The following is an 18352-nucleotide window of genomic DNA, read 5'->3' on the forward strand; positions in this document are numbered from 1 at the left end:
TTTTTTTTTTTTTTTAACTACTCTATCTCCAGGACCTAAAACTATGCACAGGCACTCAGATATTGATTGGATGGAAGAATAACTTGGCTGTTAAATATCAAGAAAATAAAAAAAGAAAATAAAACAAAATATCAGGGAAAAAACTTAATTAAAATTTCACAACATTATAAAATTTGGGCCTAAAAGAATGAAAGAATTTGTTTCCAAGCCATTAAAGAGAGTTTTAATCAATAAATCATCATTTTATGAGCATCTGCTCTAGTTTTTCCAAAATTATTACTCCTCCCCCCCAAATTTTAGCTTCTCCATATAATTCCTAATAAGTGGTATAGTAAGTTGAATGGTGCCCCCTTCCCCAATAAAAGGTATCTCCAACCAGAATCAGTGATAGTGGACTTATTTGGACATAGTGCTTTTGCAGATGTGATCAGCTTAAGGATCTGGGGATGACATTATGCTAGGCTAAAATCCAATGGCAAGTGTCCTAGTAAGAGAAGACAGAGGGTAGCTTGAGACATGGAGACACAGGCAGCGGAAAGAAAGCCACATGAGGACAGAGGCAGAGATTAGAGTGAATGTGTCTATAAGCCAAGGAATGCCAAGGTTTGCTAGCAGCCACCGAAAGCTAGGAAAGAGGCATGGAATGGGTTCTCCCCCAGAGCTTCTAGAGAAACCAACCCTGCTGCCATCTTGATTTCAGACTTCTGCCCTCTGGAATTGTGAAAGTATACATTCCTGTCATTTCAGGCCACTGAGGTTTTGGTAATTTGTTATGGCAGCCTTAGGCAACTAATACAAATGTTTCATAATCAAATGAGTTGTGGGAAAGTCCTGCATAATCTCAGAGAGTCACCATCAATCTAGATCAACATGTTAGTAGACTAGTAAATCTTGCAGTGGTTTCTAATGTTTTGGTGGTAACCAATATTTTTAAAGTCTGAAAATAACTATAATTTGGAAAAGTGCAGATTCGTAGTTTTATATATATTTCCAAGGTTGGGAACCTATCAAGCCCAACCAGAACCTAGATTAAGAATCCTCATCTGGGAGCACCTGGGTGGCTCAGTCTGTTAAGTGTCTGCCTTCAGCTCAGGTCATGATCTCAGGGTCCTGAGTTCAAGCCCCGCATTGGGTTCCGCATTCAGCAGGGAGTCCCCTTTTCCCTTTCCCTTTGCCCCTTCCCCCTGCTCATGTGCTTTCTCTCTCAAATGAATAAATAAAATAAAAATAAAATAAAATAAAATAAAAAAAAGAATGCTTGTCTAAATCCCATCTCATTCTCACCTTCAGTGATGCATGGTTTGAGTCCAGAAAAATGGGAGGAGTTTAGATAAACAGGAAGGAGATTTGGCATTGGGCAAGAGTAACCAAAACACTGAGTTATGTAAAGAGCAAGTATTTGGAAGACTTTGAGTGGTATACCAAAAAGCTGTGTTCTTTGTCTTTTAGTTACCAGGGACCCATCAAAACTTGTATCTAGAGGAACTACAACAGGTACCTTGTATGTGTCTGAAAGAACATTAGAAATTACATTTTAGGGAGCTCAGTTTGGCCCCATGAACAGCATATATTATCTTTCCCAACAAAATTCTAACTCATGAACAGTTTGATCTTAACTGGGACATGTACCGCACTGATACTCCAGCAGCAAAGACATCCAGGGGAGTGTACTGGGGGACATATGGAACGTTATAAATTGCAGTCTTTCTGTGCAATTCCAAATATGCCATTATATATTTTCCAGTTGTTTCTTCCACAGCAGAGTTAGTTTCTCCCATATGTGCTGCTGCATATAACAACCACCTAATGAAAGGGCCTCTATAGCAAACATTATTAGATCTTTAAAAAAAAAAAAAAAGAGGAAAAATGAGTTGGAATTGTTTGTGAAAAAGGACCAGTCTCTCTCTGACTAGTGGTCAATTCTTCAGGGTTTCTTTCTCCTCTTTACAAAATTAAAGTATGACAGCTAAGAACCTCTGTAGATAGAAAAAGAGAGACAGAGAGAGAGTGCATTTGGCCCAGAAAAGCAGGTATCATGGAACATTCCAGCAGACTCTGTAGTGTGAAGGAGATAATAATCAGAAACGGCATGAAACTGAGGGAAATAGAACCCAGGCTCTTAAAGTTACTTATGGTATAATCTTGGCGAGGGCCCAGATATCTGGGCCTCACTTTCCTGATATTTAAAATGGAAAGAATACCCGCCTTGCAGTGCTGTTTTGAGAGTTAAATGATGCAATACATATAAATCTTTTGGCATAGATTGTGCAGAAGATATTGTCTTTTCATCTATGTAGAGGTTGGGGATAGAAAGAAAATTAGAAAAAGACACACTAAATGCAACTCTCTCGATGTTTGGTCTGTCCTTTATGGAGTCTGTCCTTATAGGGAGTCATATATCCCTGTGCTCAGGGGACTTCTCATATTTTCAGTACCCACAAGGCTTCACCAATAACACATACACCAAACTGGAAGCAAACACGATAGAATTCAAAGTCCTAAAGTCATGAGTTTGTCATAAAAGTTTAAGCAGGTCATTTGCTGTATCTGAGCTCTGGTTTCCCTATCTAAGGAAGAGGCAGCATAGCTACCCTAGCGCATCCTTTGAGCTAAAATCTTTTAATCATATTTAAGCTCATCATGAGTCATCCCTCCTCTTAGTTCTTAGAATTAAAAGTATGTAGTCGTTCATAACAACTTTTTTTGAAGTATATTTTCAGTTCTCTTTGCTCACATGTGGATTATCTTCCCAGCTACTAGAGTAGTGATCGATTCCATTTTGAACACCTACTGTGTGTTCAATGGGGCATGTGATTTAATTCTAATAGTGACTTGATGAAGGAGGTGAAATTATCATCCTTAAATTTCAAATAAGGAAACTGAGGCTTGATGACCAGAAATGGCTTTCTGAAGGTTTTATAGATAACAAATCAGAGCCCAGAACCATTTGTCTGACTTAGAAGCTTTCACTCTTTAGGTCTCTTTGACCCATGAAAGCACACAGTATACCTCATCTGTATACCCTTAAATAGGTAGATCATGTCACCAAAGGAGAGGTGGAAGGCACAAATGTCAATAAATAGCCTGATCCTGTGATTTATCACTGTACAGTGGTGGAAATTGTTTTAAGAGTAGCTATCAAAAGACTTGAGTTTGAGTTCTGTCTCTGACCTTGAATAAATGACTCATCTACCCCAAGCCTCTGTAAAATGAAGGTAGAACCACCACAAAAACCTGTAGTATCCTTGTCTGTAAAATAGGGATAATGACAGGGTCTACCTTACAGGCTTGTCCTGAGGGTCATAGGAGATTATTGATAAAAAATGGTGGCAGTGTCCCTGGAGAGTGGAGAGTACTCAAAAGATAAGTCCCAGCTATTCTTACGTGCAATTGTGAATCATAGTCTGAAACTTCCAAGCCAGGAGAGTCTAGGGGTTTATGTCTTTTGATGTGTTTCGAGGCACTGGCAATGTCTGTGTTGTCCAGAGATTTTTAACAGGGAAAGAAGGACCATCAATCTAAGCCTGAAGAAATTGAGCTTGTAGCAAAAGGCACAAATGCTGCTATCATCAGAGCTGGAGCTAACTCAGTAACGTGTTGCTAGAGCAGAGGAAGCCCAGCCATGTGGGGGAGTGTGTATCACTCAGGGGTGTTGATCATGGAGGACTATATGGTGGGTGAACCAATCACATGGAATCAGAATACATTGGCTCAGATTTGTTTCTGGTGCTAACCAGTTGCCTGACCTTGGGCAAGTCACTTCATCTCTTTGAGCCTTGTTCTTCTCATCAGTAAAATATAGGGATTCTTACTAATTTCATAGAACTTTTGTAGGGCTAAATGAGAAGATAATGCAGAGCATGGCATATATTACTAATATATGTAACTTGTGACCCATTTCTGAAAAGTCAGGCAGTAGGCTTATAGAAAAATAGAATTTTCAATTTGAGCAGCACTTAATGTTATTGAAGATTTCTTCATAGCTTTCATTCATTCCTGTTTGCTCAGTTATTTCTTCAACAAACACAAAATGCTCATTCTGTAAAAAGCATAGGGGAAGGGGAAACCAGAGAACAGAGGATTTACAATTTCCTTTTCTACCTGTTTTTCATTCTTTCCCAAGGGAATAGAAATCCTTCAGATTGCAAGAGACGTAGAGGGCCATATTTAATAGCTGGATAGAATTACTGTGTATTAAACTGTTATGTTCCTTTTCCAGGCTCTTATCTTGTGCCCTCCCAAATCTGTACTATTGGTGTAATTAAAAAGGACAGAGAAGACCTTGGGGAGGTTCAGACAGGCAGGTTGTGCCTGCTTTTAGCAAGACCACATAAGTGGACTGACCATAGCATAGCGTTCTATACCAGGAAGCTAGTCCTTCAAGGTAAGATTTCAAGATCCAGCAACTGGCTTACAGTGAGGTGGAACCCTGTGAGCTTCAACCTAGTTCTACAGAAGCCCCATATTGGGTTCAATATGACATGGATGCTTGCTCTAAAAAAAATAATAATCTCTTTCTCATTTGATTTTTGTCTTTCCGTGTATAACTCTCTTGGAACCAAAACTAATTGGCAACAAAAGATCAAGTATTTCTGTATCCCTAATCCAATTAAGGATCAGTTGGGGGAAGGGTGGCATTTGACAATGTGTGATGACATTTTGGTTATCACAACTGAAGGGGGAGGGGTGCCACAGACCTCTAGTAGAGACCAGGGATCTTGCTAAACTGTGTATACTGCATAGGACAGGCCCCCCCAAATAGAGAATCATATAGGTCAAAACAATAATGCTATTAACTAACATTGGAATCTTACTAAGAGGTATTATGGGCCCTACTTAGCAGGCATTTATAGTTTAGACCAGTATAGATTCTCAGAGTTTGGTCTCCAAAACAACAGCCTTGGCATCCACAGGGAACTCATTAGAAGTGTAAATTCTCAGTCCCCATACCAAACCTGCTGAATCAGAAACTCTAGGAGATAGCCCAGAAATCTGTTTTAAAAAACCTTCCATGTGAATCTGATGCTTACTTAAATGTAAGAACCACTGATTTAGGCTCTGTAAGAGATGTGGAAACACACACACACACACACACACACACACACACACACACACACAATTGCTTCAAAAGTAGGTGAGATAAGCACCCAGTAAGAAACATAGAGAAAGAGGAGTCATTGATGTTTTAAAGAGAGTGTGGCTTTTGAGCAGAACTTTGGAAATGGATACTGTGTTACCCAGTTGTAATGAGATGATGAAAAATTGCATAGACAGAGATAAGAGATGGAAGACTACAGGCGAGTCTCAAGGAATGGTAAGTTTTAAGGAATGAATATATCAAGAGGAGTAGTGACAGTGCAACAGGAAACACTGAGGTCAGACAGGCTACGCATTTAAGAAGTTTTGAGTAACTAACTTAACTGATCCGAGTTAGTTTTAGGACTATCAATTTAACAATAAAAAAAAATACTCTTACAAGTCAAGAAAGTGGTAATAGTGGCCAACAAAAATGGTGTGCAATAGGAAGTAAGTATGAAGGTAAAGCTTTTATGGAATAGATATAATAATATCCAACATTTCTTTTCAAGTTTTTGAACCAACCACTATACCCAGATTTTATACTTGGGGAAAGAGACATTTCTACTCAAGAAGTCAAGATACACATGGACACACTCATACAACTACTGGAGAAAACAGAACCAACTTTCACAGACCAAAGAGCCGTAAAGGGGGATCTCAAGCATCAGTGCTCTTAAGGAGTCAGAACTCAGTCTCAAAGCAATAGTATGTAGCCATAAATCCAAGAATCAGGAAGAAGAAAGCAAGGAGAAGTGGGCCAATGTAAATGAGAATCTAGCAACAGGCCCTGTGGATTAGATGCCTGCATCAATGTGCAGGATAGGTCCTTGCCCTAATCCCATTTCTTCCCATTTAAAATCCATAGTCCACTACTAAGAGAGTGATCATTGGTTCAAATTTCTCCTATGGCATAGAGAAGAGAATTCCATTTTATGAGAGTTAAATCATAAGAAGAGTTGTTTTTAAATCAAACTCAAATCTCCTAGCTAAGTTGTCTGAGTGTATTCTATATCTGCCATCTGGATCTATATGGAACAAGCTTCTTTTCCTATGTACCAGCCTTTGATTATTTAAGGTTGTCTTTCAAGTTTCCCTGGTTTTTCTACACCAACAGAATATCCAACTTCTTTAAATATTCCTCATATTTCAAAACATTTTATAGTCCTCATCACTTGGGTTGCTTTCCTTTGGATGTGCTTCAATTCAATTAGGTGACTTTAAAATCAGGCTCCCAGAACTGAACCCAATATCCCAGATAAAATCTTGCCAGTATGGAAAATGCTGCAATTACAGGCCCTATTATCCTGACACTATATTTCTATTAATGAGCCCAGGCCAGATATTTGGATAGTGACCAGTGATCTTTATTACTCAAACCAGGGTAGCATTTCCTCAAAGGCAATTGGAAATCTTCAGAAATGTTGGAGACCTTTCCTGAGGCTGCATAATTATATTTTTTAAATGCTTTCAATTTCCCATGACAAGTTTGGAGTGTCTAAAGATGGCAAAGTGAAGGAGATAAATAGATTATTGATCAGACAGGCTTGTAATTCCTTAGTGAATTGGATTTAGTTTCTTCATTGAGATCAGGTCAACGCCATAAATCTCGTAGAAAATCAATGCAACAGAGAGTGCTATGAACTGGGCTTGAAGACATTTCCCTGGCTGCTTCAGGACAGGGAGGTTGGTACCTGCTCCAAAAATAGAGAAGGTAAAGGACTGGAAAATGATTCTGTGAGGGGTTCAAATACTGGGTATGTGAGTGAAGTGCTTGTATGGAGTCAAGAGATTTGGGAACTCTTGACTTGGCCAGTGTTCTATATGTGACCTTGGGCAAACCACTTCACTGTGATCATCCTGTATGTTACATTGACAAAGTTAGACCTTACAGACAGTTCTCTGTGCCTTTTCTCCTCATCTTTGTGGGGAAGAGCCAGGCAACTACTAAAAAAAAATTCCAAAATGTGGTCACTCGACACAATGAAAGTTTAGTTCTCATTTACACAAATATTCGCATGTAGTGTCTGTATCAGGAAGCTCAACTCCAAGCAGGTCCTCAGTGATTCAACCTGCCTTCACTAGCATGATACCTACAGAAGGTAAGATAAAAACAGGGCATGAAAGTCTGGGTAGGAACAATTGTGAAGTCTTTTGAAAATGTATCCTGGCTTTTGCAGTGAGCCCATCTATCTCCATATTCATAAAGAACCAAAAAATGCTAGAAAGAGGATATTGGCATATAAACAATTTCAATTGTCTTGCCCGAAACTCCAACCCACTCTCCAATGAAACCTATTCAAAAGCCTGATAAAATTGGGCCACCAGAAGGAAAAGTTGAAATTTAGAGAGAAAAATGGTAGTGAGGGTGTTTGAACAGATGCACTGCAGATAATTGCATTTTAAAATTGTCTTTTTGGTAATTCCTTGTTGAGATGCTCCATTTGTTTTGCCATATTTATCCACTTTATTTATTTTGCATGGGAAAAATGCATAACTGTTTAAAGACTTTGAGAAAAGTTATCGTTCTGAGCCTGACGTAGTCACAAAAGGCATTGGGAAAGGACACAAAGTAAATTGAACTTGAGACTATGAGAAAGTGAGAAGAAAATAGGGGATCAAGGTAGAGAAGGATGGAGATGGGTTGAGTAACACCCAACCTGGTGACCACATAACTTCTCAAGACATCATGAACTGTATTGTCTAGGATCTATACTATTTTTTTTAAGATTTTTTATTTATTTTTTTGACAGAGACAGCCAGCGAGAGAGGGAACACAAGCAGGGGGAGTGGGAGAGGAAGAAGCAGGCTCCCAGCAGAGGGATCCCAGAATTCCAGGATCACACCCTGAGCCGAAGGCAGACGCTTAAAGACTGCACCACCCAGGCGCCCCAGGATCTATAATATTTACAACAACATGACCCACTTTTAAAAGCATACACCGACATTCCATTGGAAATAACACAATATGAGTTTTTTTATTACTCACATAATGTCCCGCTATGACTGCTCCCGGTTAGTGGGATTGCATTAATTTTCTGTTGGTGCTGTAACAAATTATCACAAACTTGGTGTCTTCAAACAACACACATATGTTAGCTTACAGTTCTGGAGGTTAGAGGTCTAAAATGAGTCAACAAGGCTGCATTCCTTCTAGGGACTCTTGGGGAGAATGTGTTTCCCCGACTTTGCTAGTTTCCAGAGGCTGTCTGTGTTCCTTGGCTCATGAACCTACATCCCTCACTCCAGTCTCTGTTTCTTTTGTCATATCTTCTTCTACTTCAGCCTTCCTCCTTCTATAAGGACCCTTCTGATTACAGTGGACTCACTCAGATAATCCAGGATCATCTTTTCATCTCAGGACCCTCAGTCTAATCATATCTGTGATGTCCCTTTGCCATGCAAGGTAACATATTTGCAGGCTCCAGGGATTAGAACACCCATGTCTTTGCGGGAAGAGGAAGGAAGTGCCATTATTCATCCTTCCACAGGGGTCATGCCTAAGAAAGGACTTGCCAACCTCAAATAGAAGGTTTCTCAGGCAGCCTGAAGTATCAACATCCAGCAAATGGAGAAAAAGTAAAGTGATCGCACATGGAAGGATTCTGTGCCACTGGACTGGCAGAAAACACGCAATGTGTATGCTAACTCTAATGTCATTCTTTTCTTTCTGGGTATCCGGAACACTCCAAGCAGCATGCTTTGCACACAGACTTAGGAGAGCGACAGATGATGGTGTTGCCTAAGAAAAGAGCACAGAGAGGAGAGGGTGAGAATGCAGAATGAAGGAGAAGAGCTATAGGCAGTGTGAATCATAACAAGGGGAAAATGTGCTTGAACTTAAGGTTTTATTCCCCCCGTATTTTCAGGGGCGGCTGAGATTTTCTTCCAGTGGCACCAGCAGGCTTCCACTGCTTGTGGCCTCCCCAAAATAGATCCTGAGTACCCTGGAGCCCATCTGCAGTGAGAATTCGTTAGTGACACATGACAGCTATTCCTTGAAATGTGCTCAGTGATTCACACAGCTCACAGCGGCTGTGCAGTGGGGATTATTGGCCTGAAAATGACTTTCTTCCCTCTCTTCAACCCCATCATCAGCTTGAAAAATTACCCTGGGACACATTTTTTATACTCTCTTCTCTGGAAGCATTATTTCAGTTGTACCTCTGATGCCCAAAGCCTTGTACTTCCCCGGAGAGGAGTTGTGCCTCCTGGAGCTGGCTGATCATACCACAGAGATCCAGGAAACCCCAAATGTCTGCGGAGCATGTAGTCTTCCAAGACCTTCTAGTATATATGAGCTTTATCATCTGTGTATGACTGACTTGTTTCCTCCTCCCAGGAGTGCTTCTTTACACTTTCCACCATCATTTAGACGGATTTGGTGTCCGTAATTCGCTTATTTGGAAAATGATACAGATAAATCAGGTATGCCTAATTCCCCTCCAATGAATGGGTGATTTAAATTCTTTCCTTCCCCATCCCTTCAACCAAACTTCTTTGATAATAAGAACCACCTAGATGTGCTTTTCACTGACTAGATGACCAGGTCTCTCTTAAAAAAATTTTGACTCACTAGGTCCAAGTCAGGAGTTTATGTTTCTAAGTAACAATACTTAAGTTTATTCTAATATCCAGGCAACTTTTGCAAGCAATACAAACACATCTGAAAATGCAGCATGGATTTTTATACCAAGCATCTGGATTTAAATCCAAGGTCTAAAATTTACCAGTTAGATGAGATGGGCCAATTACTGCAGGTTTATGTAGCTTCGTTGATATGTCACTCTACCCGAATCCAGTTCTTAGGTTATACCTCTTCTTCCCTGGAGAAAGCATTTGCACAAAAGACAATGGCAATACATGGTACTTTGTACTGAATTTTGTTCTACTGGATGTGCTTTAAATTTTTAAAAAGAAAAAAAAAAGATTCATGTTGTCTGAAGCAGTCAGGAGTTTGCATGACAGAGTAGAGGAACATAAAAATTGATCTAGGAGAAGACATAAACTCTGAGTAGGCAGAACCTTTCAAGGTAGGTCAGAAAGGCATTCCTCCTGGGATGCCTGGGTGGCGCAGTCGTTAAAGCATCTGCCTTTGGCTCAGGGCGTGATCCTGGCGTTCCAGGATCGAGTCCCACATCGGGCTCTTCCACTGGGAGCCTGCTTCTTCCTCTCCCACTCCCCTGCTGTGTTCCCTCTCTTGCTGGCTGTCTCTCTGTCACATAAATAAATAAATAAATAAATAAATAAATAAATAAATAAATATCTTAAAAAAAAAAACAAAAACACTTAAGAAAGGCATTCCTCCAGCTAAACTTTAAAGGACTCTTAGATCATCCAGCCATTGTCGATCTTCAGTCTGTGGTCATGCTCCCCTGGGAGTAGCTGTGTGGGCTGCGGAAGCTTGAGTACAGACAGTGTTCTTTTGAATTGAAATTAAGGTGTTATTTAATCATATTTCACTCCTCATCCTCTGAATCCCCTCTGTTTGTTTTATCCGATCTCCACTATCCCCAAGAATCACCTTTCAAACTCCTAGTCTGGCCACCCACAATTTTATCTCTCAGTTCATACACATCCCCATCACTGATCATCACTGGCACTTTCTAAAACACCTACTCTGTTGCAATTTTATGTTTTTGGATGATAGCTATAATAGCAAAAAAATTATATGGTGTCAAGTATGTTCTGGACATTTTTTGTATATTAACCCATTCGATCTTCACAAGAAATACTATTATTATCTCCATTTTACAAATAAGAAAACTAAGGCACAGAAAGTTATGGAGCTAAAAATCCTTATGCTTTACAACACTAATCTAAAGGACACTTAATTGAAGTGACGATAACTAATGCCCACCACCCCCCATGATTCCAAAGATACATACATTTTAAAAGAAGAATTGATTAATATAAAGTAGGGATAAAAGTAAATTTAACCTAATTAGTCAGATAATGATTTCTTAACTGTACCTTTTGGAGAGGAAGATCTTCCTGTTTAAACAATGGCTTGGGAATTTCTGATCCTATGGGGCAAAGGGATCTAACCACCATATACCTCTGGAATTATCCTTACACATGAGCCCAGAGCTGCCTTACAGATCGTCTAGCTTCCCCCTCCATTTACAGATCAGGCAACTGCCACCTACACAGAGAATGTGGCTTGCTAGGATCACAGAGCTGAAAGCATGCAGGGCTCCTGACACCCAATCCACCCTACACCCAGGTGATAATGAGTCACTACCATTTCAGTTATTTTCCATCCACAAAGCTCTGGGCAAAAAAAGGATTAGAATTTGCTGAAAGTGCAGAAGCTTTCATCTCACATATTCAGTCCTCATTTCCTTAAAGCTTTTCTTCCTTGAGCAAAGAAATAGCAAGGAAGACATTGCAAAGGCAGGGATCTGTGACATGTGCCTGGTAAACAAACAAGAAAATACAGGTCAAAAAGTGATAACTGGTGAAAAATTAAAACTTGCTTTTCTTTTCTTTCTTGATTTCCCTATACATTGCCTTCCTACAAACAGCAAAAGTTCTAAAAGCTCAGCAAGGCACTGCTATCAGAGCTAAGACATTAGTTTTTGAAAAAAAAAAAAAAAAAAAAAAAAAACCATTGCATTACTGTAAGACCAGATGATGAAATGCAACATAAAAGGAAAATTGCCGTATATATATATATATCTATCTCACATTCACATGTCTATTTGGAACAAAAATTGGAAACAAGGAAAATTGTAGCAGAAAAGTTGAATCGAACAAAAGGTCTGGGACCAATCACAGGGCACATTTGAGATTGCATTTCCAGCCAAGACTTGAGATCATTAAACCAAATATACAATGTTTCATTAATTTTATCTCAGACCTCAATTTTTCTCAGACCAGAACACTGTGGATAGATAGAGGTACGGTTTTAGAGGGCTTAAAAGGACCTCAATATACTTTAATTTTTAAGTAAGTTTATTGTTTACCTTTTTTCATTTCTTACTCTCAGCTGTGCTCATTGATTCTATTAGGTTTCATCCTAGAGTCTCAGTAGCATAATAGTTGATACGGCCTGGGTCTTGTTCAGAATTCTACTTCCACTATCCATCGTGATTCTTGACACATGAGTTTGGTTAACAAATGTTATACGGAATTGATTAATATTAAATTGAATTAATTTATGTTAAATTAATTGAGAAATGACTCTTAAATCTGTATTCTCTGTCTTCATCATCACTAACTTTGGTAGAACTCATGATTATCTCTTATTTCCTTTATCATTTCCAAAAATGAAATCCTTCCAGTGCATTGTTTAAATCAATCAAACAACAACAACAACAAAAATTTCCAGTGGCTACTGTTGCTTACAGGATAATGTCTATGTGACCTAGTATGACCATTAAGGACCTTTAAAGTCTGTTTCGTCTCCATTTATTGACTCATTGATCATTACTACTCCCCCTCAATTTTTATTTAATGTTATAGCCACACTCGTTTACCATTTCCCCCTCAACACACTCTATTTTTTCATGCCAATACATGCTACCTATGCCATGTACTTTCCTACATTTGCTACGTATTATTATATATGTCTTGTGTTTGATATTTCCTCCTTGGAACATTTTCCAAATCTACAACTTTTAAACCCCTGTTCCCTCTTTAAGATCTAGTTCAAACAATACTTGAAGTCTTTAATATTTTCCTTCTTCCCCAAAGGAAACTAATTTCTCTCTTTTCTGTGATTCCATAGCACTTACCACTACCTCTTGTTATAGCATTCTTGTATTTCATTTTTATTTAAAACAACAACAACAACAATAACAACAACAATCTATGCTGCTGGACTTGAAATTTCATGAGAGAATCATGTATCTTAAATCATTTTTACCCCCCACACACTCATATTTATCACAGGCTGTGATACACAGGTATTTAAATATTCTCCTAGTTCCTAAAAGGTATTTTTAAAGCCAATGGTTACAAACTCAGAATCTTCTAGGAGCCACAGAAGCAACATAAATCATGACCTAGGCTGACTGGGGACTTTGACAAACAGGCAGGTGCATGCTCTCCCCTCCCCGAAGGGAACAGGTATATTCTTATCCACATGCTTGTTTTCATATGAGAAAGCAGGCCCAATATTGCCAGTCTGCAGGAAACCCAGCAATTGAAGTTTGTACTTGAAGCATCTCAACTTTTAGACCAGCACACAGGCCGTAATGGTCAGGATTCAGCTAGTGGACAACCGATTTGCAATCCATGCTCTAATTTATACAAAATTGATTTTTGTCTGCCATGTTATTCATGTAGTCAAGGAATGGAACTTCTGACGTATACTTCAGATGCTTTAATTATTGGAATCCTCTCTTATGGCTCTCTGTATTCAATTTTGCAGCGGTACACATCCTGGTGCCTATGTGCATGAAAAATTTTGATTTCAATATCCTATTTTGAGTTCCCTTCCCCTTCCACACTCTCTCATGTTATTTCTCAGCTTATCCTTACCACTCCCCCAGGCCTCTGAAGGGAAACTTGCCTTTATTTATCCTTCTTTTCAGTAAAACAGGAATAATAAGATAATTGCATAAGGCTTTCATAAGGCATAAACAAAGATGCAAAATTTTCCAAAGTGTAATGGTTTATTATTTCAGTAGGTATTAATTCCTTTTTTTCTTGCTTCCCGTGTTTTTCATTTCTCTCTCCCATTCCAAATAAATATTATCTTCCTGGGGGGGCGTCTGGGTGGCTCAGTCGTTAAGCGTAATCCTGGAGTTCTGGGATCGAGCCCCACCTCAGGCTCTTCTGCTGGGAGCCTGCTTCTTCCTCTCCCACTCCCCCTGCTTGTGTTCCCTCTCTCGCCGGCTGTCTCTCTCTCTGTCAAATAAATAAAATAAAATCTTTAAAAAAAAATATTATCTTCCTGGGCCTTACTCCATCAAGACTTTGAAAGGGGTAAAACATACAGTGTAATTATTCAATTACAAATCAAACAATTTTAGAACGTAGGTTGCTCAATTACTTATCATTTTTCAATCATGCATTTGAAACTAGTAAAGACTATCCATGCCTTGACTTGTTACTGATATGTCAGGCATGTGATAATCTGGTGTAGAGGAGATTGTCAGCATCAAGGCAGTGGTTAAATGAACGTTGTTATTACCTCATAGTTCATTTCTTCACCAATATTTATCCCTTCCCTCATCCTACTTCAAGAACGGATTTGGGATTTGGGTGAATTATTTCATTCATTTATTCATATGCTAATGAACCGTTCTTGTCTCTGTCTCTCTGTCTCTGTCTCTCTCTTTCTCAATAAAATGAAAAGACAACCTACAGAATGGGAGATATTTGCAAAGCATACATGTGATAAAAGGTTAATATGCAAACAAAGGAATTTATACAACCCAATAGCAATAATAATGATAATGATAATAACCTGATTTAAAAATGGGCAAAGGACCTGAATAGACATTTTTCCAGAGAAGATATTCAAATGGCCAGTGGGAATATGAAAAGGTGCTCAGCAGCACTCACCATCAGGGAAATGCAAATCAAAATCACAATGAGACATCACCTCACACCTATTACAATGGCTGTTCCTGAAAAGACCAGAGATAAGTGCTGGTGAAGACATGGAGGTAAGGGAACGCTTGTACAACGGGTTCAATGTTGGTAGGAAGATAAATCGGTACAACCATTTTGAAAAACAGTATGGAGTTTCCTCAAAAAATTACAAAAACAAAAACTAAAAAGCTACCATATGATCCAGCAATTCCACTTCTGGGTATATATCTGAAGAAAATGAAATCACCATCCTGAAGACATATCTGTGACCCCATGTTCATTGCTGCATTATATACAATAGTCAAGACACGGAAAAACCTAAGTGTGCATTGATGGATAAACAGACAAAATGTGTGTGCATGCATTCAGCCCTAAAAATAAAGAAAACTTTGCAATTTGCATAGCATAGATGGACCTTACATCCAAAAGTCAGTTAGAGAAACATAAATACCATGTGATCTTACTTATATATGGAAGCTAAAACAAGCAAACTCATGGAAACAGAGAGCAGATTGGTTGTTGCCAGGGGTGGGAGGATTTGGGGACATGCTGGTCAAATGGTACAAACTTCCCATTATAAGATGAATAAATTCTGGGGATATAACGTACAACCTGGTGACCATAGTTAACAACACTGTATTATATATTAGAAAGTTACCAAGACCTTAAAAGTTCTCATGACACACACATACACACAAAATTGTAAGTATTTGAGGTGATATATGAGTTAACTAACCTTATTGTGGTAAGATTATATATTCTATAATATAATATATAATTAATATATATTTATTATTTATGATAAATATAATATATATTAATTATATATTAATATATAATTAAATAATATATAATATGTGTTATATTCATTTGCAGTTATGTACACATATCAAATCATTACATTGTACAACTAAACTTTCAAAGTGCTATGTGTCGATTAAGTCTCAATAAAGCTAGAAAAGAAAGGAAAAGTCAACTAACTTTCATAGGAAAACATTATACTTATGGTAAAAGTGGTTGAGGTAGAATTCTCCTTTTTCTTTTTTTTTTTTTTTTTAAAGATTTTATTTATTTATTTGACAGAGATAGAGACAGCCAGCGAGAGAGGGAACACAAGCAGGGGGAGTGGGAGAGGAAGAAGCAGGCTCCCAACGGAGGAGCCTGACGTGGGGCTCGATCCCATAACGCCAGGATCACGCCCTGAGCCGAAGGCAGACGCTTAACCGCTGTGCCACCCAGGCACCCCAGAATTCTCCTTTTTCTTAATCAAACTTTCTTGAATACATTTTGATAATAATATAAGACAGGTAATTGCATTCCAGCAATGAATGACAACACAAGGATGAAAAGCTGTATACAGCAATCAAAGAATAAAAAAGGGGTAAAAAATCTGGTAAAAAATCTGTTTCTAGGGAACTATGAAGAGAAATATAGAAAATCAGACCTATAAACATAAATTCACCAATACTTATTTCAGGTTCAAGACTCAAGATGCACATGTTCATTGGATGTTGATACAAAATGAGATGTACCCACACGTTTTCCGTGTTAACACAGGGGCACACTCTGGAGAAACAAAACAGAACAGGAGATGTGCCATCTTTACTGAACCAGCTTTGTCAGATTCCATAAAGAAACCCCAAAGTGTAATGCCCGATGATGAGCTTATATGCTGTTTTTCGTTAGTCATGTGAGACATGATCCACAAATGTGGCAAATAATTTCACATTAACTGCTTCATTCATTCATTCATTCATTCAGGAGAGTGTAGCAATTGGTCAGGCAAAAAGGAGAAGTGAGGTTATTCCAAGAGTTAAAATATGACAAGATTCAGAGAAAGAATCATTCTCAGTATGCTTTAAACATATCATAAAGTCCGCATTGCCAAGATCTTGGTACCACTCTGAGAGTCAACTTACTTCTCCTCCCCATCCTCTTTCTTTCTCTGTTGGAAGGGAGAAAGTTTTCCACAAGCTGTTAAGATGATGCTCTAAATGGATGTGTATTCCAACCCCCACCACAGAGAAAGTCTTCAGAATCACAAACACTTTGCAGCAGGGAAGGCTGTCATGGAAGAAGTAAGTGGCTAAAGCCCTGTCCTGTTCCCCAAGAGTGCAATTATAAAATATATTAGGATCTGAATATCTTATCTATCATCTGTCTATTTACGTATATCAGAATGTTATGAGGCCTTAAACAAGCCGCATGCTGTGGCAAGGTCTTAGTTTCTAAAGTTTGCAAAATGCATTTTATAACATGTGGTGTGGGAGTATAACTTTGGGGCTTTATGTCATGAACCCATATACACTCAAATAAATACTTATTATCTTATTCTGTAGAAGCTGATAAAAAAAAAAAAAACTTAAAAAAAGCCCATCCTACCCTGCCATGATGTCTTCCTTTCCTCTTCTCTTCCAGAACATGCTTCTAAACTTGTTTAGTTCTTCTCCCTAAGGATTGCTCTCAGAATAAGTAAATACACCTATGACTCAAAGAGACAGACTAGCTATCAGGCTCTTGGGGAATGCGATAGAAATGCACACTCAGGACAGGAGGCATTTGAATTTTAAAACCTCCCTTCCCTCCACCCCCTTCCTTCTGTGCTCTCAGCTGCCTGGGTGAGGGCCACAGAGGGATTCAGCTCCAGACTTGAGTTTGTCTCTGTCCTGACAACTTGACAGTTTAATAATTTAAACTCTTTCCATTCTCCCAAAGCACATGAACTGGCATTATTATGATTTTCTTTACTTCTGCTTTTAAACCGTTACTACTATAAGCTTTGATATCACATCAGTGTCCAATGACAATGGGGTTTTTTGAATTTTTTTTTTCTTTCAATTCTTGGCATCGTCGTTCTTTAGAATAATGAGGAGTGAACAGGACCAGGTGCTTTTCTCATGTAATGAATCAATATTAACTAAAGGGAACACTAGTCAATTTAGAGGGAAGTGAGGATGCATTCTAATCCACAGGGTCTGGGAACATCCTCTGAAACCTTGGAGAAATAATTAAACCGGTTCATACTTGCTGAGTCTCAAGTGATTAAAGACTGGTATTCTGAGGAAGTCGTCTGAGAAAGCCCTAACAGAAGACATAATCTCATACAACATGTAGAAAACTAAAGAACAGGGGAAAATGCATTCTTAAATGGGCTACAAAAACTTAAATCATGCGAGCAAAAATCTTATTTTTTGAAGTATTTTTTACTTATAAAAAAGTGCTTTTTAAAAAATACTTTTACATAAAAAATACTTATCTTACTAAGTATTTTTCAAATTACTTAAGTAAAACTTAAGGATCTACTTTTTAAGACATGCCTACAAAGACATCTCTGGGATAGCCACCCATTTCTATTTCACAGTGACAGGTACAGACCCAGCCCAACTATCAATAGATAATATCCTTTGCTCACCTGATTATACAAGTAAAGGAAAATGAGGCTTCAGGGCAACTCTTTGGGTTCAAAGAGGCTGTGAGGGAAGCCAAACCAAGAATGTGTCCTGGAGTGGGGCTATGCTAGGCTTTTTCAGAAAGGTGAAAAGCAATGACATATGTATCATGTGATGGCTCAAAGGAGGCCGTAAGCACCAATACCTTAGTAAGCCCGGATGGGTAGTAAAAGAAAGGCTTTCTCTGTACATCACTATATTTTTTCTTATTTGTAAATATTATCTGCCACAGTTTCCAAGTCAAAACCCTTGCAGATTTTTCCCACTCCTTCATCTACCCA

The sequence above is a fragment of the Ursus maritimus genome, unplaced genomic scaffold, assembly GCF_017311325.1.
Source record: "Ursus maritimus isolate PB19 unplaced genomic scaffold, ASM1731132v1 scaffold_17, whole genome shotgun sequence".
Lineage (NCBI taxonomy): Eukaryota > Metazoa > Chordata > Mammalia > Carnivora > Ursidae > Ursus > Ursus maritimus.